The sequence below is a fragment of the Manis javanica genome, chromosome 9 (genome assembly GCF_040802235.1).
Source record: "Manis javanica isolate MJ-LG chromosome 9, MJ_LKY, whole genome shotgun sequence".
Taxonomy (NCBI): Eukaryota; Metazoa; Chordata; class Mammalia; order Pholidota; family Manidae; genus Manis; species Manis javanica.
The window spans coordinates 36621835-36646987 of NC_133164.1; the positions used below are offsets into that span (position 1 = coordinate 36621835).

General features: G+C 33.3%; 1 long non-coding RNA gene across 2 annotated transcripts; it reads left to right on the top strand.

The window, feature by feature from the left end:
• The first annotated feature begins 241 nt into the window (after positions 1-241).
• LOC118973420 (uncharacterized) lies at positions 242-24438 on the top strand. Of its 2 annotated transcripts, XR_012121351.1 has the most exons (4): positions 242-426; positions 5099-5298; positions 22448-22518; positions 23996-24438. It is a non-coding gene; the product is annotated as an uncharacterized lncRNA (long non-coding RNA). The 2 variants fall into 2 exon arrangements; XR_005062732.2 differs by lacking the exons at positions 22448-22518; positions 23996-24438 and adding an exon at positions 9992-11011.
• Positions 24439-25153: the final 715 nt, after the last annotated feature.

Here is a 25153-nt window from a genome sequence, read left to right on the forward strand (position 1 = left end):
TTTCAGTTTTAACGGTTGAATAATAAAATTTGAAAATACTCAATTTAACTGTTAGTTCTGCTGTTAAAATTAAAATTCAGTCTCGAAAGAAATGATGAGAAAGCAATTTTAAAAATTATTATGAACATACTGTAAATTATCTCTAGTCAACAAGACAATGTTAGTGGAAATGAAAAAAGTTTTTAAGTAATATTTTTAAATAAGCATACATTTAACAGAGAGTTTGCTATTATGCTTCAGTTCAAAACACATGCTATCTTATTTGTATATGCTAGAGAGATGATCCAGATTTACAGATCTCCAAAGGCTGTTTCCTTCAATATCCCTGTACCATTACTTCTGTTTCAGGTGCTTGTTTGAACCCTGCACTTCATGTGGAAATCACAGAGGGGAGAGAGAGATTACAGCCCGCCACTGTGTTTGAAGGTCAGATCTGTGCCGTTTTTCTGTGTCCTTTTATTAAAATGGAGAATCTGCACACTATAGACCATGATGAGAATAATTTCTCTCTGTAACTGAAACAACTCACTTATTCTCAGTCAAGAAAACTGTTGGTGCTGGGTAAAGACCCAGTGGTGAAGGGACAAGGTAAAGAGGAACTTCAGAATTTCTTCAGCAGTGCAACAGCTGCTGTGCTAGATTATGGAGAAATCCCAGCACTTCTTCCTTCTTTTTTATAATGTTTTCAGAGCAACTCAGTGCATCCCTTGTATATCTGAGACCCTTGCAGTATTGTCTCATGTTGCTTTATTACCATAATAAACTTGTGAATCATAGTAACTAACTCAGCAGGGCTCCTATGTTGTCACAAACGTGATCCAAAAGGGTGCCAAGTCAGCAGTTCCTTGCTGCTTATTAATATAGCACATTACAGAGATTCATTTAAAACTTCAACAGATGTAATATAATGAAACACTCTACTTATAATTACAATTATGCTGACACTTAATAATAATTGGGCCTCTGTGCCTGTATTTCATTTTGCTCTAAAGACAATTGGATCTTTTCAAAAGAAGCTAACCCCTCAGCAGGTATTCTGCTAAAAAAGAGCTAGCATAATTAAGTGAGAAAGCAAAAGTGGTTATGGCATAAGCAACAAGTGTGCAACTGAAAGGTAGAAATTAGAGATTTGGGGATCTAAGTTCTTAAAGAGAAAGCATGGTTGCAAAATGAAAATCAGGAAGCTTAACGATAGTGTATAAATGCTTAGAAGAAAAAAGTAGTAAAATGTGTCCTGATGTGATTAGCAGTTTGTTGTTATTATGTAGAATTATATGTCAAGTGTAAAAAAGCTCTTCATAAACAGCTCATGACACCAAACTGTTTCTTGAAGGTTTGTTAAGGGTAGGAACTAACAGCCATTCTAGTGATTAACATAATGCCTGTTTTCCTACCATACCATATTTGCCTCTGTTATAAATCTTTATCTTTATCACAAATATAACTGCAATATAGACATTATACACCAAACATTGACGAGACTTGGATATCAAATAATCAAATTTCTTCTCCAAGTGCAAAATTTATATTTAGGATTTTATTGATTCAGAAATTCCCTATAATTAAGGGTTCTTGATCTCACAATGAAATATACAGTTTTAAACGCAGTTCACGGAATGATGCTGTCACCTCCACAAGCTTAATTTTAATTGTAATAATTGAATAAATATGACTGAGTTATAAATTAATGGTGAAACATAGTAATAAATAATAAAAAGATATTATAGTCTAGGTTTTAGGGAAATGTATTTGTAAGTACCCACGATTATGCTTTAATTATACAATCTAAGTGAATGCTCTAATAGGTACTGGATATTGACATCCTTCCTTTGGAAAACTTATCATCTAGAAAAAGGCATATAATAAATGAATATATAATGATGTTATGATAACGCAGTGATACCAATAAAAGCAGGGATGTGTAAAAGAATAGTGCAAAGGATTGAGTTTAGAATGGATGAATTGGGAATGGTAGTTCCTCAAAGGAGCCATTTTAGCTGAGAGCAGATTGCTCAGTAGCATAGTTTGGGGTGAGAGGATGAGAGGAAGTAGTTCCAGGCTGAGCGTATGCATCTAAAAACTCTGAGATGCAGATCAATGTAGATGTAGCAGACTGTGAATGGTCCAGGGTAAAGTCTGAGATCTGGAGTGTTTAGTTCATGAAGAGTCTCTTAGAACAGGTTAAAAAATTTGGGCTTTTTGTTTAACATTGCAAGGTCATGAAAATATTTTAAGTATATGGAAGATAGGTGACTAATTTTAATCTTTCAAAACATGTCTTTGGATGCTCCATGGATGGGGCACTATGAGCAGACTTGAGTTCTGGAGATCAACTCTGCAATAATCTAGGTGAGCGACGCTGGTTTTAATGAAGCAATAGACATTAGATCTTTGGAAACTGTAACTATACATTGAGTCTTTAAAGTTTTACAACATCCAAGAAAAAGTATCCTGTTAGTGGTACAATATTTTATTTATTTATGTAACAAAGAGTTACTATGCTTTGCCTCATTCTAAGATTCTAATGTGTAGTTTCATTAAAGACACTGCTAATTAAAAATAAATGTGTGGTCAATCATGGTGAAGTGAACACTGAGCAAAAAGACAAAAGATAAACATCAAAAATGAGGAAAATTAATTAAATTGCAAGCTATACTATCCTGTACATTAACTAGAAAGGGGACACGATTTGCTTATAACATTTCTAGAACCTAATAAATGGAAAGAAACATTTCTATTTACAAAATATAAACATTGAAAGTTCTAAGAGAAATAAAACTGTTTCTCAGTTGTAAACAATTCCTAATACTGATATCCAAAGTGAAATCACTCCATATGAAATCCTCGACTGAAAATCGTATGCCTAGAAAACAATGACCACCATGTGACTTCTTAGTACTTCAGCTGAGACACTATACCCAGGCTTAGAATTTTTTTCTCCAGAATTAGTTTGGGGCTTGTTCCAACTGCTACTTCAAATGGTCCCTAAATCTTCATGTGTCCTTAAGACTGCTTAACTATTGCAATATAAAGTAAATAGTGTAATACTGAGGAAAGGTCAGAAAAAGTATGAACAGAATTCTTATTCCTAACAGGTTCCTTCACATTGTGCTGAAAAATGCAACTACAAATTTCTAACAGAGTAACTCAGCCCCCACCTACCTCTTACTCAAACCCAACAGCCTAGACATCTGCAAGGAAGACTGCAGTGGTGATTGGAGGCTGGACACATTAGAGAGAGCAAGGACTGTGCTCTCAAAGGGCCTCGCTTTGCAGACTGCTTCCATGCTCAGCAATGTTTTAAGATCTCTGAGCCTCTCTTACCTGGTTTTAAAATGCTGATAAGATTGGCTAAACATAGCTGTCGTGAGGATTAGAAATGACTCATGCAAACCATCATTAGAGTGCCTGATGCATGATAAGCACTTAACCGATCACAACTATTTTTCTTTACTTGTTTTAAACCAAAAAAAATAAAGTTTATTTAATGCTGCTTCCAAAAGCTTAACGCTTGCAAAAATAATGCCAGTAAAGTTGCTGATCTAATGAAAGTAGCAAATAGCAGGACATTTTGTTTTACTATAAGATACCAGGGACTAGGAATGCATTTTTATATGGTAACTTATCATAGTATATAAATACACACTGATCATCCTACAAATTCCTGAAAAGTCACTCTCAGGACAAGAACAATCACCAGGTGTTCTTACCACTAAGAAAAATCCTGGCAAGGATGGCAGGGTGTAGAGATGACGGAGATTAAAGCAGCAGGAAAATGGTAAGGAAGGAACTCACAAATTGAACTGTAATAGCAATATATTACCCACTTTACTATAAAGCACACCCTTAATTTCAAATCAAATTATGCTGATTTTTCAGCCTAAGAACAAAGAGTATGTGTACAAATCCACTGTTTGTCTTCTATTTCTTTCTCTGTAGATACGTTAACATTGAGTCATTAATTTTAGACATTGAGTCATTAATTTTAGACATGTGAGAATTTCATACATTTATGAAATTATAGGTCAATCATATGAAATAAATACACAAGAAAATAACCATGTTACGTCAAAATATCTTTTGTGAGCATTCGCAGTGATCCTGGATTATATATCTTTTGTTCTGAATCACTTAACTGCTTCTATCCCCAGAGCTGAAGACAAAATCTCTTATAAAAGTGTGTCTTTTATAATCAAAAATACCTGATAGCAGATTTTGCAAATTGGTTTCACTCTGCGGTTATTTTTCAGCTTTATTTACAAATATGAAGACATTAAGGATAATGCAATATGGAATTCTTAAACTCAACATGCTTTCCTGAAGTAGCACTAATTTAGGAAATATATAAACTAGTAAGATACAAGTGCATTTGTGTGTAATAGTCTGCTGCTTTTTATCATTCCCTTATCTATTAAGAGCATTTAGATGTATGTTTCTTAATATTCAGATGTAAATGTGGTCTTAATTCTTTGGAGGTATTTTCTCAGTCACAATGAGTCAGGGAGAAGGCAAAAATATTAATCATGGATCTAAAATCAATTGTAATGTTTGTGTGGATGTTAATCTTGCACAGAGAAGATTGGGAGCAAGTATCTCTAAGCAGATACTTTAACAATAAAGTCTGGCTGGCAGCTATTGGTGCAGTATTTTCTAATTTTCTACTAAATTCTCATGGAAAGCCAAAAGTAAAAGATTGTTTGAGTACAGAACAGTAGAACTAATGGTTAACTGGCCATCATAATCTGGGGAATGTTTTGCTAAATAGAGGGCCTGTAGAACTGGATTCAATACTATAATTAGGGTAATGTATTTAGAGGATATTTTGCCTCTCCTTTTCTTCTACTCCCTGATTTAGAAGCACAAGTAAAACCAACCAACAAACCGCTGTTCTTTGACAATCATGGTGCTATTGTCAGCTCAAATCCTATTCTAAAACTGCCATTGTCATATAACAATTGCCCAGGACACCTTGGTAGTAGGGAAATGACAGAGGTACATTGACTTTTGAGGCTTTCCAGAAGTAATTTGTTGTTGGCAGGCAGCCAGAGCCTTGGTCAGTTATTATGTCATGACTCCCCGTATGCTCCATCTATACCAGGATCCAAGAGGCAAGACAAATGGACAGATGGAAAGAATTACAGTTCATCAGAGCATGATGAAGAAAATCCCTCGGATGGTAGAAACTGAGCTGTATGCTGATGTACACTGACCTACTGTCCAAGTTTGGTTCAGAGAAGAGTCTTCCGCTAGCAGCCAAGAGGCCAAGATAGGAGCCAAGTGAACACCAAACATTCATGGGTAAGCATCCGATTTTGACAGATCACTCTCAATTCAAGGATCAGTAAATCAAGGATAATTTAGGACTGAAAAATGACTCCCCTTCTTTGTCTGCTGAGTTTCGTAGCATCATGCTTGAAGCAGTCCATATCTCTGCTGTACTGTCACATTCTCATAGTGCCCTCTACTGCCTTCTAGCCGGCTTGGAGGCAGTAGGTTGGTTGAAAGCCGAGGTGTGTGCTTTCAGGTTTGGGAGACCAGATAATAGAAGAAGGAAAAATAATGAGATTTCTTTTTTACATGTTCTTAATTACTGGAAGATATATTTTAAAACCATCTTAAATGCTTGCAAGCAGTGTTTCTCCTTCAGTCCCTGGTCGAAGGTCCTTCATTAATACCTCTCAGAATATTCTATCCCAGTAAATTTAAATAAAAGTATACTCTAATTAGATAAGTGTTAATTTATTAACAAAAATGTTTTTAAACAAGTTAAAAGTCTTTTAAAATGTCATTAACAATTGATAAGTTAATACATCGCTGCTTTAAAATGTTAACTACAGAAAAATAAAATGTTTATACTGCAGATTATGAACCCAAAATACAGTATTCCCTTCCACTAATTGTTGAAATTTGCATTTCTTAAACCAGTAACTGATGCTAGAATGCTTTTGTAGTAGTGGGGAAAGTCTAGTTTGATGTAAGAAATTGAGAACTATCTTTTTTAGTCCAGATATTTGCAAAGAGAAGGAACTATACAAAGTAAAATTTTCAGAGTGTTGCAAAGACAAATGAAATGATTAAGAAATAATAAAACAAAGCCTTCAAGGTAGCAGCAGACCTTTTTTGGTATTACCACAGTTATAGCTTTAAAACTCCACTTGAAAGTCTCAGGGAATCTATATGACATAGCAAAATGATTGACAGCCCAAAGTAAAGAAATTATTCTGCACAAATTGAAATAGTATAATGTTTTTAAGCCTGTTTCTTTTAAAGAAATTCCATAAGAAGTTAATATGAAATGGGATTTAAAAGATACTGACATGTAGATGTAACATTGTGTCCACAATCACATTCAGAATCACAGGCCAATTTTATAACCCACAAGCACAGCAGCAGATAGTTTTACTTTGAAGTTTATGTCAAATTACATTTTGATATTTCTTTTTATAGTGAGTAAATGTAAAAACAAACATCAAAGTGAAAAGTAATGTATTTTATGCCTGGTGTGTATTAATAGTACAAATTTATCAATGAATATTGAAACTGAAATTAGAAAAAAACACTGCAGTGTGTTCTCTTTCCAAAACAGAAATGGTAAATCACACAAACACATAATTTGTTCTGTTATATATATTGTAAAGGTTATGTTTATACTATGAGCTGTGAATGAGATTAATGAGTTTTCTCAGCACAGTAAACCTCCTTCACAGAAATAGAAGCTAAATTGCAATAAATCATGGGTTTATGTTCAAGTATTTATGGGACGGGAAAGATTTAGAGTTCCTGTGTAGAGAAAGCCATCCCAAAGTAAAAGGGAAAATTATGGCATCTGTAACATAAAGGTAGATAAACTAGGGCAAGCACAAAGTTGTGCATTCAGTACACTTTAGTAATGTCAGTAATTTATTAAAAGTAATTATCATAGCACAGTTTCATGGTTATACTTCACCAGAAGTGACAAAATGCAAGCTCAATATGTTAGTTACCTTCACATGATTATGTATCAAGACCAATTAAATTAGAGCTGTCATTTTTCTATATTTCCCTTAAAACTAAGTACTATTTTTTTTTCTAAAAATTTGTCAGCAGTTTCACAGGGAGTACGGTGCTATTCATCTACTATAAAGTATCTCACATTATCATTTGTGCCAATAAGTTGGTCTTATATCACTTCCTAATGAGAAGTTCTTTTATTTTTATTTTTTAAACAGAGGAAAAAATCTACTAATCATTTGGTTTCCTGGTAAGAGTGTACTTTATGAAAATTATATATAAAGAGGTTTTGGAGACAAATTTTGTAGACAAACATCTTGAAGAAAATCTAGTATCATTTTGAAGTGAACAGTATTTCTGTATCTTTAGTTTGTGGCATTCAAGCCAAATGCTGAAATACAATATATCAGTACTAACCTAGATGCCAAGATCCTAGTTAATTTAACTTTGTCTAAACCACTAAATGAAAGATTCACTATTGGAAACAGTAGAGTGACCTTTCTACTCAATATCTTGAGGAGAAAAAAAGCAATAGAATCTGATATATTCTGCTTTTGGGAATGTCATTCAATCTGGTTCAAACATGATATAATGCTAAGAAAAGAGGAAATCACATTGTTTCAAAAAAGATCAAGATCATTTGAAGTGAAAGATTTAATAAATAAATTCTTATGAGAGAATCAAGAAAATAATTCTGATCCTTACAAATAATGACACAGTAATAAAGTTGAAAATAAATGTTAAGGCATGAATATCATGGTTTAGACATTTTTAATGGACTACTTTTCTCATCTATTATCAGAAGGAAGTCAGACAAACCACATAATTAAATTTATATCTATGCTCACAAGTGAGTTAACAGTCTTTATTAAAATTATATAGCCTCAACATACTCTTGATGAAATAGGAACTTTTTGATGGAGGAACCAGAGATTGCTCAGATTCAAGGGCAATGCAACTTTTCTAGAACAGATTTTATTAGGTCTTTTTAGAAATTTGTGTCCATTAATGGATGAACAGTCACTCATATTACTAAGATATTTTAATCTGTCAAGTTTAAGTATGTCTAAATAACAGATTTAATGAGTGCTAATCAAGAGAGAGCCAGAAGTACAAAAATTTTTAATTTACAATATTTTCTCTAAAGTGGTGAAATCTAAGGGTAGAGATAGAATTAATGTAATATGAGAGATTTTGATATTTTCTGAAATGAAAAACAACATTTTTCTTTAAACTATGTAGTCTCATAAAAAGAGCAAACTCTATATTGATTCCTAGGCATCAATAAATAGCAACTGACAAAAAGTAAACTATTTCTGATTTGACACCCTTACAGACACCAAATTACATCAAACATCTCAGTCTATATAGTACATAAACTATTACATGTTACATTTTCACATACTGTCTACTTTGATATATTTGGACCCTTTTTGTACTGTCAGACTATTTGCTAACAGTAATTGGCAGGTGAGTAAGTGCATCATTCTTATTTTATCACAGAAACCATTGAAATGATTCATCTTTTTCCCAGCAAAATTGTTTCATTTCTGTCTAAACATAGAAAACCACAGAAGGATAATTGCATTCTTTAGTAGTATGTTCAAACTTATTCAGAATTTTTACATTGGTTTGATAGGAACCATATTATTCCAGCAAATAATAAAACACCACAATCTTAAAAAAATAGGCCAATCAATGTACTTATTCTTGCCTTATAAAGATGTACCATGTAAGATGAGATCAGAAGTAAGAGCATTTCGCTTTAGCTCTTTTTAAAAATGTGCTCATTTAGTCAGTTTTATGTAAAAACATTTTACATCTTCTCATTTGCAAGAACAGTCCTATGTTAGATAAAAGAACACATACATTTACTTCATAATAATTTTAAAGAGTGAAATTTCATAACAACGAATCAAGTTATGACCACAGCAAAAGATTATATCTTCTCATGACATTTACACATGACACAATTAATGCTTTATCAGGAATTAGTTCCAGAACAAAAACTCTAAGGATGATTAAAGTGTTGTTAGTGAAAAGTTAGGGACAAGTAAAGGAGTATTTCACAGGGCCACAGTGCATTCAAATCTGCACACCATACAAAGTATGCAGAGTTAAAACAAGCTTACAATACAGTAAATAAGCAGCTGAACCAAATTAACCCCAATCTAACAGCAAATGCATTTACAGGCACACTTCGGAGACACTGTAGTTCATTTCCAGACGACCTCAATAAAACAAAATCACAGTACAGTCAAATGAATTTTTTGGTTTCCTAGCACATATAAAACTTTTGTTTACACCATACTTTAGTATGTTAGTGCGCAACAGCATTATGTCTAAAATAAAGGTACTTACCTTAATTTAAAAAAATTTTATTGCTAAAAAATGCTAACCATCATCTGAGCCTTCAGTGAGTAATAATCATTGATCACAGAGCATCATAACAAATATAATGTAAAAGTTTGAAGTATTTTAAGAATTACCAAAGTGTGACACAGAGACACAAAGTGAACAAATGTTGGAAAAACGGAACAAGTAGACTTGCTCAACAGGGTTGCACAAACCTTCAATTTATAAAATATGCATTATCTGAGAAGTGCAACAAGGCAAAGCTCAATAAAATGAGGTAGGTATACCTGTACTTTCATACATTGTAAAATGAATTTAATTTCTATAATTTAGAGCAAAATAGAAATAGCTTGATAGCTTAAAATAGCAAAATAGCTTAAAAACAAATTTATAATAGTGTTAAAATATAAATATTTTAGAAAACTTAGGCTCTAAGTGAACAAATTCTCTATATTAAAATCTATAAAATATTGCTAAAAGAGATTTAAAGAGACCTTAAAAAATGGAGAGATATATCATGTTCATGGAGGGGAAGTCTCAATATGTTTAAAATGTCACTTTCTCCAAATTGTTCTGTAATTTTATCTCATTCTCAGTCCTAATACCAATAAGTTTTTTTGATTTTTGGTTTTGTTTGATTTAATAGCAGATGACAAGCAGACCTTAAAATCTGGATGGAAATATTAAGGACCTAGAACACATTAATCTTGAAGAAGAACAATTCTGGAGCTCTTGACTTCAAGATTCAATATAAAGATAAAATAAAACCAAATAAGGATAACCAAATAAATAAATGGCAAAACAGAACATGGAGCCCAGAAATAGACTCAGATATTGATTTTCTACAATGTCATCCAGCAATTCAATAGATAAGGGCAAATATTTTTTAATAAATAGTGCTAGAAAAAGTGACTATGTATATAATATATTATATATATTGAGGGATGGGAATCTAGACTCTTACTTATTCCACACACCAAATTATTGTAATACCTTTGCAACCTTGGATTAAGCAAAGTATTTAGGCTAGACACAGAAAAAAAATAATGAAAGAAAAAAGCAATGAGACATCACAAAATTAAATACTTCTGTTTATTAAAAAAAGTACTTTTAGAAAAATAAACAAGCAAACCACAAACTGGGACAAACACAGATACCGTCTTAGCAGTTAGTTAAAAAGGCATGTATAGAAAGTTCAAGAAGAAGCAAAACAAATATAATGTGAAAAAAATCACTGTTGACCTTTCAAAGACAATAGAGGTAGTTCACTGGGAAGAGACATGAGAGAACTTGTGGAGGTAACAGTTTCGTATCTTGATATGGATATAAATGCAACCCTCTATGCATAGCCTTGGTATAATCGCCAAGTAATATCTAATAACCCCACCTGAGGCAACTCCTACAAAATCACTGGCCTATCATCTTCAAAATGTCAACATCAAGAAAGACAAATAAAGACAGTATGTTCCAGATTTAAGGGCCTAGAGAAACAGGGCAACTACATACAATGAATGCATCTTCTTGGATTGGTTTTTGGAGCAGGGCAAAATCACTATAAAAGACATTATTGAAGCAATTAATAAAATTTGAGTATGGACTGAAATAATATAATATGACAGATTTTGATAAAGCACTGTGGTTATTTCAAAGAATTTCTAAGGGAATATACATTGAAATAAAAAGTACATCTTTAACTCATTTAAATGGCCCAGAAAAATATGTGTGTTTATGTAAGAGAGAATATTAAAAGAAATGGAGCAAAATGTCAACATTTTTTGAACTGCACAAAGAAGACAGAGAAATTTCTTGTACTATTTTTGCAAATTCTCTCTAAATTTAATGCATCAAAATAGAAATCACATACAAATCTAAGAGCAATATGAGACAGAAAAAGGAGCATCATGGGTAATGGAAGGCTAGGAGATAAAACAGCAGAAGTTCACATTTCTCGGTTTGGGGAATACATGATTCCTTTGGTTTTACGATGTAGTTGTTATCCAGATGAAAGATCGTGGAGGAAAGCCTTGGAGAAAACAGTGAGGAAAAAATAACTCACCATCTGGAAGGTGACTGTACTTAAAGGAAGGTGCTCATTTGCTTATGAGTTATTTAACAGAATGATGTCTACTAGAAAGAAAAAAAGTAAACAGAATCTCAAGGTTCAACTTACAAAGCATTTTCTTTAATGGTACATGTCTCACTCAATGTACACTGACCAAGATAGGCCAGTTTTAGTTCTAGATCTGCTACTTAGTAGTCAAATATATAATTTAACATTTTGGTGCATGAATATCTCATTTGTAAGTAAAGCAACAAAGATATCCAATTCATGATAGTTTAATGAAAATGTAACCGCTCACATAAAGAAATTAAAATATTAAACAATTATTTAATAACAATTCATTAATCAACAATTAAGTATTATATGAGATGTCATCATGCACATGTATAAATATAAAAATTAAACCATCTCTTGATATTCATAGGTACAAATAGTATATATCACTAGATTCCACGTTATTTGCTTTCAACACTTGCAAAAAAATAAACATCAGTTGCTAAAGCAAATTTTTATTTAAAGCTTTTGACATAATATAACCACTAAGACACATTATCTTGATTTTCCTTCTGCTTTTTTGGAGCTGTCCTCTGTTTTGCATAGTTCAATCTGGTTCCATCGGCAAACCCAAAATTTTGCAAAAGCGAGCAGCTTTGCAGATGTTTCTCAGGTATTGAACATAGTTGAGCTGCTGTCTTGGGAACAAGGCAATTTTTACACAATGAATTGCTACATATACTTTAAATGTCAAGACATGCTCTCCAATTGTACAGGCTCTTTTCAGGTGGCCTAACTTAGAACACTGTCACATTTTTAATTCTACACACATTCATTTATGAACAATCGCAGTAGGTTTTCTTGACACTTTGTTTTCTACTTTTAAACCTTGATCTGGAATTTCTGGTTCTAATTACATTTTCTATTGTCTTCCATGGGATGTTAATAGTTCTAAAACTTTAATAAAAACCAGTCATTATATATATTTGAAAGGTTATTTAACATAAAAATATTAAAATGATTCATGACATTGAATATGATCAGCATACTTGTATATTTACATATCTGTATGCATATATAATGATATCTGCAAATGTCATAAAATTCCAACAGATTAAGAAAGTCACATTGAATGCTTCATAAATCAGTGAGGATAATATATGTACTTACAACATAGAAGGATCTTTGGAATAAGTCACATACATAAGTAAATTATGAAAATGCTCATAAAAATAAATGTGATATTCCCTGCAATTGTGACAAAGAACAGGGAACAATAATTTCTGGTTTTATTCTTATTTTTTATTGAAGCATATTTGATATACAATATTATATTGGTTTCAAGTGTCCAACACATTTCTGGTTTTAAATAACTTTATATCAAGGATTTAGGATTTGGTTTTATATGAGTCTTTTATATATTACAACCTCATTTTTGTCTCTTTAGAGCCATTGTGTTCATTGATTTTGATAATGAATATAATTTATACAACACAAAAATCTATTAAGATTTGTTGAAATTAAAGTGACACATGGAATGTGCTTTGATAATGCCTAGAATATTTGTACATCCAATTTTTAATCATTAACTTATTTAACATCCAACCATGACTTTCTCTCCTTCTACTTCTTCAAATAAAAAGGGAATCAAAGGAATGAAGAATCATTCCAAAGCTATGTATTGAACACTGCATAGCTATGTGCTTTACAACTTAATATAAGTTTGCACATAAGCAAGAATGGTAAGACAAAGAGAAAATAAGGAATTTAAATTAAGAATCGCCGATGATAAGGCTGGTGCACATAATGGACTGCAGTCCAGGAAGTGATTTACAATCCAGGGTTATTAGTAAAATCGTTCTGTGATCATTATCAAATAAATACTAACGAATCACTTGGCAGACATTTGACTCTTCTTAATATTTGAACCAAATATGTAACTTTTTTCCTGAAGAAATTTAAAAAAGGGCTTTATGGTTCTGATAAGAGGCCAATAAAAGCAATTTAAAAAGCCTATCTTGATACTGGACCATTCTCTCTCTGCCTGACTGTCAGAGAGATCATTGCAAGATGTAGATAAAATCCATCTTTCCAAATCCTATTAAATCTTACCATCTAAATCCTCAGATGGTATTTTACTGAACATGACATAAAGTCTCACCTCCTAACTAGGTTGCACAAAGCCATATATATGAACTGGTTCTTTCCCAAGTTTCAATACCCTGATGGCTAGCATCTCTGCTTTTCTCACTGAGCTTCTTAAATGTTTCCCTTCTTTGAAATTTGCAGATAAGCCCAACTCTATGCAGTTTATTGTTGTAGCAGTTGCTTCCCCTCTTTATGGGAAGGCTTTCACTCCAGATCTTCACACGCATGGCTAATTCAGTTCATCTGGGCCACTGCCCAAACATTGCCTCCCCCGAGAATCCCATGGACCTTGTCCAGAGGGATCCTCTTCTGCAGCCCACACCCTCTGTTATGATGCCCTGTTTTCATCATCATGGAACTTAGAAATGTATGTGATGATGATCCGTACACACAGGCATTTTTCACATGTTGCTTATCTCCCGTCCCCCCAGGTATAACACAGCCCAAGAAGCAAACCCTTGGTGGTGGTGTGGCTGCTATGACCCAGCACCAAGAAGAATGTCAGGCTCTGAGCAACCATTTAATAATTAACTTTTGGGATGACTCAAATAATGGGGAGCTAACACAATATTATCTGAGAACACCACTCTCTGATTTCCTGGGTCGTACAAACAGAAATTAAAATACTTGGAGTAGTTTCTGATCTTCAAAATCAGAGGATTCTGTTTTAGGGGACAAAAGGGCTAGATGCTGAGGGATGAATAACTGTGGTGGGGGTCCCCACATCTTTCAAACTAAGCAAATTTTAAAAATCTGTCTTATCTCTTGAGCTGCTGTGCAAGATTTCCTTGGAAAATAATGGTTTCGTTTATGGAAACAACAGCAACACCACAAAAATGTTTAAAAACCAGTGATCTATGGGAATGGGTGCTGTGTCCATAAACTTTAGGTGTGCCTCCATTATTTTTTTTCTTTTAACTAAAATGTAATAGATATTGGACAATATTGGGTCAAGATTACTTCTTGAAAAATCCTTGCAAGCAAGCTGTGCTATGTAACTGCTCAAGTGTACAGTGGTATCTTTTCACAGCAAAACACTTACGTTTTTATAAAAATTGTAGATCCATACAAGAACGCTTGACTGAATATAAGTCACCACATCTCTGTAAGAAAATGAGTAGAGGTGGTACATATTAGTGTACCATTCTTTCACAAGTGTGAATTTTTTCTAAAATATATACTTATTCATAATAGGCACAATTACTTTGTATCTTACTAGTCTTCAGCATAAAACATTCCAAAAACTACCTATTGCCTAAGAAACTAGTTAAGGTGTCTTTGGACAGTACTACAACACATCACGAACTGGTTAAGCCAGCCTTTCCCACCCACCCCCCCACTTTTCTCTTTCCCACACACTGAACTGTAGCCTTAGGGAAATTAGCCATTCCTGTGCATGTTTTCACTCAGTCTATTATCACTTCCTCTTTTCCACTCCTCCCTGGGGCCTGTAGGAGTCAATCACAACCCTCTCTCTGTTCCAAGAAAGTTCATTGGCTGCTAGTCAAAGAACACATTCCTATACTGAGATAGATACTGGATTAAACAACCTTAAAGGTCACTTCGACTCTTTACCAACATTTTACTAGCTATTAGTTTGAATAAGCATTACCCACATCAATCAACAAGCCCAATTACAGTTAGCTTTTGTACTTAATTTCCTCAAATAAAAGTAAATTGTGTTTCACTTAACTGCATTTTTGTTTTATCTAAGAACTTTTTGTATCTTTCAGAATGTTGGGTACCTTTTAATTAGATAGGTAGACATGTATTAGTATAAATACATTAGCATATTAGATAGATATGCTATCTATAGTATGTAGGGTATAGTATATAGGATAATGTAGTATAGTTTGCCAAGGCTGTCATAATAAACTGCCACAAACTGAGTGGCTTATATAACAGAAATGTCCTCACAGTTCTGAAGGCTGGAAGTCCAACATCAAGGTTTCAGCAGAACTGGTTTCTTCCAGGGGCTGTGAGGGAAAATCTGTCCCATGCTTTCTATTATTTGTTGGAAATCTTTGGCATTACTTGGCTTGTAGAAGCATCACTAATCTCTGCCTTCATCTTCACATAACATTCTCCCTGTGAATGCATCTGGGTATAAATTTCTTATTGTAAAGACACCAGTTATTTGGATTATGGTTCACACAATCCAAATTGGATTAAATAATTTGCTAGAATGGCTCAAAGAACTCAGTAAAGCACTTTACTTATAACTACTCATATATTGAAAAGTGTGTAACTCAGAAAACAGTCAAATGGAACAGATGTATAAGGCAAGATATGAAAAAAGAGGTGTGGGTATTCCAATACATCCTCATCTTAACTAATTACATCTACAATAACCCTATATCCATATAAGGTCACATTCTGAGATACTAGGGTTTAGAATTTCAGTGTATGAATTTTAGGGGAATAGAATTCAGCCCATAACATACAGATGTATATTATCTATACTGCCTATACCACTCATACATTACTCTATTAGGTAGAATTCTCTATACTATTATAGTGACCTATAGATATAAATATAGTACATAGTATATATCTATATGATATTCTAAGAAATTATATTAGAAAATATATTACTATGTTTACAGAACATAGGTAGATGTTAAATAGAGAGATGGATGATGTATAAGAAACACATTTCATTGGCCTATTGACCTATTCCAGGCAAAATGTATAAGCTGACTTATTTGTGGGGATGTCCTGAAAAACCATCCAAACTGATTTTTTCCTGCAACTCTTTCTTAGTATTTATACTATTTCTTTAAGGGAGGAAATGCAAAACTACTAAGAACTGTGCAATGTTAATAACATCTTCCTCATTGTGTTTCAACAGTTAATATAAAGGGTCTTCCAGGTAAAATTTCAATTGTGTATGTGTTTTAAAGCTGCAATTTTCAAAGTTGTGATTCTGTGACTAACTTATGAAAGAATGGTGTTGCAGTTGGACCTATATATGGATGTAGTCCCATTCCCTCCTTAAAGACATGCATGAACTGGATAACTTTGCCAACATAGTATTTAGACTGTGCTCCCTCGTTTTACACAAGGCAATTGATCCTACAATGACAGTTAAAAATACAAGCAATTTGTATTTGATCTTGTATGTACATATGTGTATGAGTGTGTGTGTGTGTCTGTGTGTGTGTGTGTGTATTTGCCATTTGCTAAAACCTATTTTAGAAGTCAAAAAATAACTGCTTACATGGTGTTTAGTGAAGTACATAGCACTATTTAAAACCAATCAAGTGTTCCAAAGTGACAATGTTTTGTGAAACAGCTCTTCTACTTGCTTTTTTTTATTCACAGCCTGGACCCCTCTCCCCCTACTCTCACATCCAGCGCTTCCCCAGCCTTCCATCAGAGTTTGGAGAAGTATCTAAGTATCAGAATCCATGCTGTTTTTCACAATTCCTTTTCCTAAAATTCCTTTTCCTAAAATTTGTTCAATGATACACAGACACACACATATGCACACACACACACACAGGAAAAGAAAAAATACAATTTCTTTTCTTAAACCAAATGTGTAGGTTTTTCACACCAAGCAATTCTCCAGTTTTCTGGACCATTTGGTGTCCTAATATTAAATTCAATTCTGACACTTTCTACCTGGAGTTAGCATCAGATCCCACAAATTAAGGACTAAGTCCCACAAGACTGCCCCCACTTGAGATGCCAATCAAAGCCAGGGCCTCTCATCTTTGGAACCAACTGGCTGTAAATCAAGGGTTCCCACAATCTCCTCATTGAGTTCAATAATTTGCTAGAATGTCTCAGAGAACTCAGCAAAGCACTTTATTTAGACTACTCATTTATTGCAAAGTGTGTAACTCAGAAACAGCCAAATGCAACAGATGTATAGGGCAAGATATGAAAAAGAGGTGTGGAGCTTCCAAGTCTCTCCAAATGTGCTTCCCTCCCTTATGTACATGTGTTCACCAACCCAGAAGTTCTCCTGACTCCTTAGGTTAGGGTGTTGCGTGGAGGCTTCATTAATAGACACGATTAAACCTTCTTCCACTGGTGTCTAACTCAACCCAGGCTCCAGCCCTGAAGGGTGGGGGTGGGGCTGAAAGTTCCAATCTGCTAATCACATGATTAGTTCCCCTGTCAACAAGCACCTACCCCCCACACTCACCCCTGCCCTCGATCCTTAGAGGATTTCCAAAAGTCATATTATTTACATAAACTCTGGTGTTTTTGAAAGAGGCTGTTCATGAATGACAAAAGACTACAGAGCTGTTTTGGAAGCTGGGAACAAAAACCAAATATTGTAACAAAAGATGCTCCTATAGCTCTTAAATAGGGAAATTACAAGGGTTTTAGGTCTGGCCAGGAGCTAGTACAAAGATTAAAATACATACCTGGTAAGGTGGCTCTAATTATTTGCAAGAAACATACAGTTGCTTCTAAATTGTAGTGTACGTTCTAGCTTGGAACCTTTCTGTATCAGGCTGAATGATTTCTACTTCTAGTTTTCCTGTGTATTAACTTCTCTGTGCTTATATAACAAGGATAATAATAATATTATTATAAATATTAAATACTATAACAGCTATAAAGTATTCAAATAGTCATTGACATACACTAGAACTTGACAAATCATCTATAATTATCATCCTCATCCTTTTATGAAAGAATACAAACTAAAATATTAACAATGCTTATCTCATGTTGGAATTAAAACGGATTACTTTATATAATTTTTTAATATTATTTTTCTAGGTCTTTATTAGGACCATGAATTGCATGAGAAATAAGTAACGTTTTGAGATGAAATAAAAAGAGCCCAACAGTATTACTCCAGTGTTTTTAATAAACTATAAAATATTCATCATATAAAATAATGTAATATTAACTGTTTTAAACCAAATATACAAAGTAACTCTTGAATCCATTAAAAATATTTATTAACAATTCTGACAAAATGGAAAGTGACACAAACACTAGTTGTTGCTTATTTTATTCCACTTGTTGAAAGTGTATCTAGAACCATATAATGGTTTTGAATTGGATTTTTCTTTGGCTGTTATTTTGGACAATTTACTCAAATTAAGAAGCATTTAGAAAGGACTCTCTTGGCCCTTGTAACTCCAGAGGGAAAATCCCAGGGCAAAAAAACCTTTGAAATTGAAATCAGTCAAAGGGAGAAATAAAGTTTATGGCTCATTTACTTCTTATAAGCAGCCCAGCTCTGCTATCCCGTCTCTCTCATCACCCAGCTGCAGAATAAGAAGCCCCACCCAACCTCTCCGGTCCAGATAAGCCCTCACTCGCCCTTGTAGTTACCTATTGATACGGCGATGGACTACTCCTCTCCACCCCCTGGAAACACCCATTGTATGGGGATGCACTAAAGCCAGGCCAGAGATTCTGGAAATATTGCAATTTTACCCACAGCCCCTATTAATACTATTTACCTTGCATTCTTATTTATATGAGGTTATCTTTGCTGCACCAGGACTAATGTGATAGCATTTACTTATGTGTATTTATAGTTTTGTCTCTTTACACTCAGCTTTCCTGTATCCTCTGATTTAGGTATTTCTCTAAAAGGAGCCTATATCTGAATTTCAGCTTTTACCTGATGAAAGACTTTTTGATCATCTGATAGGAAATTAAGTCAGTTTCCATTTGTTACAGTTACTGACAATTTGGACTCATTTGCTATTTTCTTGTGACATAATTTTCTTTGCTTTGCTTTTAGCCTCTTTTGACTTTCAATAGATTTTCTCCTTCCCTTACTTTTCATATTCAGGGTTGCATAGTTTTCCTATTAGTTGTTAACTTCTACATTTAAATCTACATTTTTTCTTAATAAATACTAATATTAATCAATGCCTTGCTGTTTATTGAGAACAACACAGTTCCTATGGTGTACTTTACTTTCTTAGGACTCTTTCCTCCCTTGCCGCTCATGTCATTTTTGCACATTTAATTCAGATTTATTGTTAACCATAAAACTATATTTACCTTATTTTTTTTCTTTATATTTCTTATTTTCTATCATTAATACTTAGTAAATGTATTACTATGTTTTACCAACATGTGTTCTCATTATTGATTTTTTGTCTAATTATTTCTGCATTCCTTTGATAGTGATTTTACCAACGTCTCTGGGAGTAGCCTCTTTCTAAGAAGTCATCAATTTTTTTTTCTCAGCAATTGCACCTGAAGAAAAGTTTTCTGTCCTGATATCATTCCTCTGTACATAATCTGAATTCACTTTTTTGTAGACTCTTAGATTTTTTTCTCTGTCCTGATATCCTGCAATTTCACTACAGTGTGGCACTTCCACACTCAGGGGACTTAACTGATAATTCATAGGCTTATTTATTCTAGTATGTAATCTCACATTTTATTGTTTCAAACATTTCCTTTCCACCACTCACCTTATTTCCTCCTGCTTGTTCTTTTAGAATCTATGTTACAGGGCCTCATCAGTTTCCTACCATCTTTGTATCACTCTGAATTGGATTTTGAGACATTTTCTTGCTCGCCTTTGAATTCACTATCTGTGCACAGATTCAATCTTAGTGTTTCCCAACTTTCATCTCCTTGCAGAACTTAAAGAAAATATTGATACTAACAAAGCACACTTGAGTAAAAGAGAAGTCTGCTCATTCCAGTAATTGACTTTAAATATTTAGCAGAACAGTTGATGTTCTTTCAGTAATGTTGCCAAGATTCATAACCAGTGCTATTAACCAAGCACAGTTAATTATTACCTTCAGGTGCATCAGTTTATAATAAAAATATTTTTTAATTTAACAATCTGGTTTTGTGTTTATATTGCCTGACATGTTATCACTGTGAGTATTAGTCATGTTCTTCAGAAACTAGACCTTTCTGTTTCTCTTGTTTTTTTGGCACCAAATGTCAGCAATTGCTGTGCAGGCTGGTTAAGAGAATTCTGCAATTGGGTGTGCTTATTTTGACTTCAGCTAGTAATGGTAAGATTTGCAACTAGCTTATTGAGCTCAATCTAATACTCTAGCAATGTCCTCCTAAGAAAAGTTTAAAAAGTTCAAATCTTTTTCTGCCTACAAGTGGATATTCTTGTAGTAATTCACTAGTATAATTATACAAGGTTTAGCACTATTGCTGGCATAACTATAGAATATACGATATCATTGCTTCATTTGATGCATTTCCAATGAACTATTTAGTTTGAAAATGAAAAAGGTTATTGAGTCCCACCAAGATACTTTTGTGAATCTTAATTCTAGTCACTTCTTTCCTTCCTTCCCCCTTCCCTCCTTCTCTTTTGCTTCCATTTTCCTCCCTTTCTTCCTTCTTTCCTCACTCATTCCTTCCCTCTTTCTTGTGTTCTTTTTTTCCTCTTTCTTTACAATTTCTTTGATTACTACATTTACTTGTGACTTTGATGATGGAAACTAAAAACATGGTTCCTTATGCTTAGACAATAAAGATATGTAAAGATGAAATTATATTAAAGATAAAATACTTAAGTAGAGGCATTTTGGCTTCAGAAATCAAATTTTTTAAATTTATTTATAATTAAAATATTATAATTTACAAAATTATAATAAACATGTTGAGAAATCTAGCAGTTTTAAACAAATTAGGAAATATTGACATATTTGTTTAATTAAAAAGCATAATTCTATAAAATGAAAAAATGAGAGGATGACAAAATACTTAGAAAAATAACTTTTAAGAAGCTCATTTTATTTATCAATATAGCTAGCTTTAGGAAATAAATGCTTTTTTCATTCCAAAAAGTAGTTTATTATAAAATTCTGTGAAATATCAAACTGTGGCTAATTTTTAATTTCAAGAAAAGTAATGACAAAAGAAAGAAGGATCTAAAAGAAAGCAATCAAGCAAGTTCCATTGAGAAAGAGTTAAGATCAGATGATGGGAAGAGTAACAATTGCCACAATTCAACAAAAATTCTAGATTATAAAGAAAGTACAAAATTAAAGAATATATGATATGCTCATAAAACAAGGAATGTCACTGACAATAAAAATTACAATAAGTAATTGTCAGAGTAACTGAGATATAAAATGGGAAGAGAGAGGATAGAACCAGACAGTATGGCCAACACAGAACTTTCTCCAATGGCAGGGACTGGGCACAAAGTCATATAGGAAAAAATATGAATTATAAATTTAGTAATTTTATAGAAAGACACACAAAAACATTCCAACATAATTTCACAGGCAGACCTTCCAATGGTTGTAAAAGTATTTTAATGTTAAAAGTTATGATCATTTATATCTCACAGTAAACTATACTCAAGTAGTAATAGTGTTGGGAAACTCTAAGCTTGCTTATTCTTTAACAACATTGATTTTTTAAATTAAGTCTATTTTATTTCCAGATTTTTACAATGTTTTATGTATTTTTCATGCAAACTACTTCATCCCAAAGCTCTTTGAATACTACAAATCTCTACCAATACCATCAACTTAAAAACTTAGATTCAACCAAGACCTCTGAGCTTGGGGCCCAGGCGTCTCTTCTTTTCACTCACTTGACAAAAATTCTGATATGGGTGGAAAAACACAATTCCTAAAAGATTTTTATGGCCACTTTAGTCCTTCTCTGCTTCCTTGAAACTCTGCTAGGAATTTTCCTACCTTGAATCTGTGGACAGCTGTTCCTACTAATACTTCCCACATATTCTAAGTTATGTTTCTGAGCTCATCTTCATCAGTATTTATCTTCCACTCTGTGTTTGTTGGTTGCATCCACTATTACCTTTTTCCTGGTAAATTCCAAAACAGTGTCATTGCGAGTTCAATTGATGTTAGTCTTAAATTTAATTCTATTACAATCAATTTACTAAAACTGACACTGAGTGAGTTTTAGGTTTTCAATTTTTTAGTGGTTGGTTATCCTGTATTTCAGCCTCAGTGGAGAACTGTCTACAGCCGAGGTCCTGAGAGAGCAGACAGAAATGTTCCAGTCTTTATTTATAGGTAATACAGTACCTTCCTGGCTTCTGGCTTTATTCAGACCAGTTTTAACTAAGGCTCCCCTCTGGGTCTTATATCCTGTCCCTAACATCTGTATTTACTCCTTTTCTCTTTGCAGACCCTGTAGATTTAACTCCTGCTCACATTCAGATGGCCATTTTGTTTTTGGTCACTTGGGGATTTCTTTTTCTTATTTTTGAACATGACTACCCAATAAAAATTAAGTAAATATTTCTTTGAAACAGAAAGAATATTCCAGCATATCATTAATTGCTTTGACTGGTAATCTTGAACAGTAACTCTTTAAAGATAATGACACACTGTTCTAAAACAATTTTGCTCAGATTAGAAAAAGAATTATGCTCTTTGTAGTCTAGAAAGCCATGGTTTCTCTGAACACATAAGCCAAAGACCCAGTGTTACCTGAAAAGTGATAAACCAAATTTTTCATAAATTTGAGAATAAATAAAATAAATTAGCTTAATGCAAAAGGCTATTTATTCACCCAGAAATATATGTTAATATGCGATGGGAAATTTTAAAACACTAAGATATTCTCCTGAAATGTGACCCAATAATTACCTAAAATCCAAAATATAAAATGAGATGCCATTTATGATTTAAGTGTTACTTTTTACAGGTTTAATAAAGCAATCAAGCACTTATTAGGCTCCTAGTACTCGCCTAGGATTAAATATTTAAGATTTTTATAATACAAAAGAGACCCCGCGGTTAAACAGCAACTATAGATCATGGTATTTTTGAGATAGGATAACAAAAGAGACTTAATTTACCCACAATGATTTTATTTTTCCCTTCACCTGAGTTAGAAGTCAATACCTAATTACATATTCTTTTTAAGTGAAATATTAGAATATCCTTACTAATGCTAAATTACATATCACCAAAAGATTTCACTTTATGTATTAGAAATTTTTCTATCAATCTTAAATTTAATTCCTATTTTGTTATTGCTAAAATATTCTTCATGTTTTAGACATTTGATTTCATAAAAATGTAGAACAATTTTATCAGTTTGCTAGAGAATGCCTATGTATTTTATATAAATTCTTTATTAAAGATTTTTGATATTAACCTTTCTCTCAGAGAACTATTCTTGGTTCATATGCTTATCTTAAATCCCTAAGTCTTTTTTCCCTTTGCCCAGGCTTGCTTCTTTACCCTTTATTTTGGAATTCCTTACAAATTTATTATTTTTTTCTGGCACTACACCCTACTTCTCTCTTCAGTATTTCTGATTCCCAATAATAGAAAGCAGAACACAGTCAAAAATAAAACACTAACCATTTTTAAAAGCAAGGATAATGTTTCAAAAGCCAGGTTTTAGCTTGAAGAGTTAAAACTTGGCAGACATGCTTTATAAGTTCTGATATTCTATCACATTTTAATAGTTTTAATTGCCTAATTATCTGCTCCAGTGCAATAATAAAGCCTTTTAATATTTCATTTTCTTCTGCAGGGAAGGTACTCCAGTCTGTGCAAGAGAACCTTCTAGCCCTTTGCTGAGTGTTAAGTTGAAGTTTTTAGTATAATCTTGCACTTTTGTAAAGGAGCTCCATGTCATCTCACTTTCGTCCCCTCTACCTCCCTCCTTACCCAAATGTTACTTGTTTATTCAAGGAACACCTCATTTTCTTTCCTTTATCTTTTTGTCATTGGCAGTTCTGCTTTATATATCCATTTTTTTACTCTTCAATAAATTTCTGTCTATATATGCGTGTGTGTTCTTTAATGCAGGCAATAACTTCGTTTCTGAATCTTACATGCTTCCCCATGCCGCTAAAAATGTTCTCTACTCCCGATCTTGGCATTAGCACCTCTCTTAATCTGCCGGTGCAAATAGTTAGGAGAGAATCAGTGCTTTGTTTCCAGGCACTGACGGTTAGAACTGCCTTGGGCACAGTCAGCACAACGAGGGACCCTGAGGTCGCAACCATAAAAGGACTTGCTTAGGAAATTCTGTGATCCATTTTGTGTCTCCTTTAACAAACCGATCAATCTATAAGAAATATACAAAAATATAAACAATTTTTTTATTTATTCACAACTTCAAGAGTTTATTCTCCACACCATAAGTACACAAGAGGTTCTGGGGTTTAGAGCACAGAAATACTCTCATAAATGTTCAAAATATTACTATTATTGACCCCCTGTTAGTCTGCCTGTGCCCCATCTCTCCAGGAGCCTAATCTTGGCTCTAAATCTCCAGATTAACATTTAATACCCAACAGGAGAATAGATATACATATTTATATATTCCTATATATAATTTATATATTTTATATATATTCCTATTTTTGTATTGAAGATGAGAACTCTCAGTTTCTAGTTCCCTCACTGGGCTCAGCTCATCAAGTTACTCAGCCTTGGCCTTTATTTAGGCACTACCTGCTAACTCGAAAATTTTTGAGACCTCACAAATGAAAATGAAAATGTTTACTTTCGGTTTCATTATAATGCAGCAAAAGAACTAATCAACAGTAATTGGGGCTTTAAATATTCTTCAGTGATGATGCTATGATTATAATCAGCTTGGTAAACCCTGTAAACTCATTTTCTTTACTGGGGAAAACAATGTTCGATTGAGACACTTCATAGGAAACTCAAGCAGCCACAT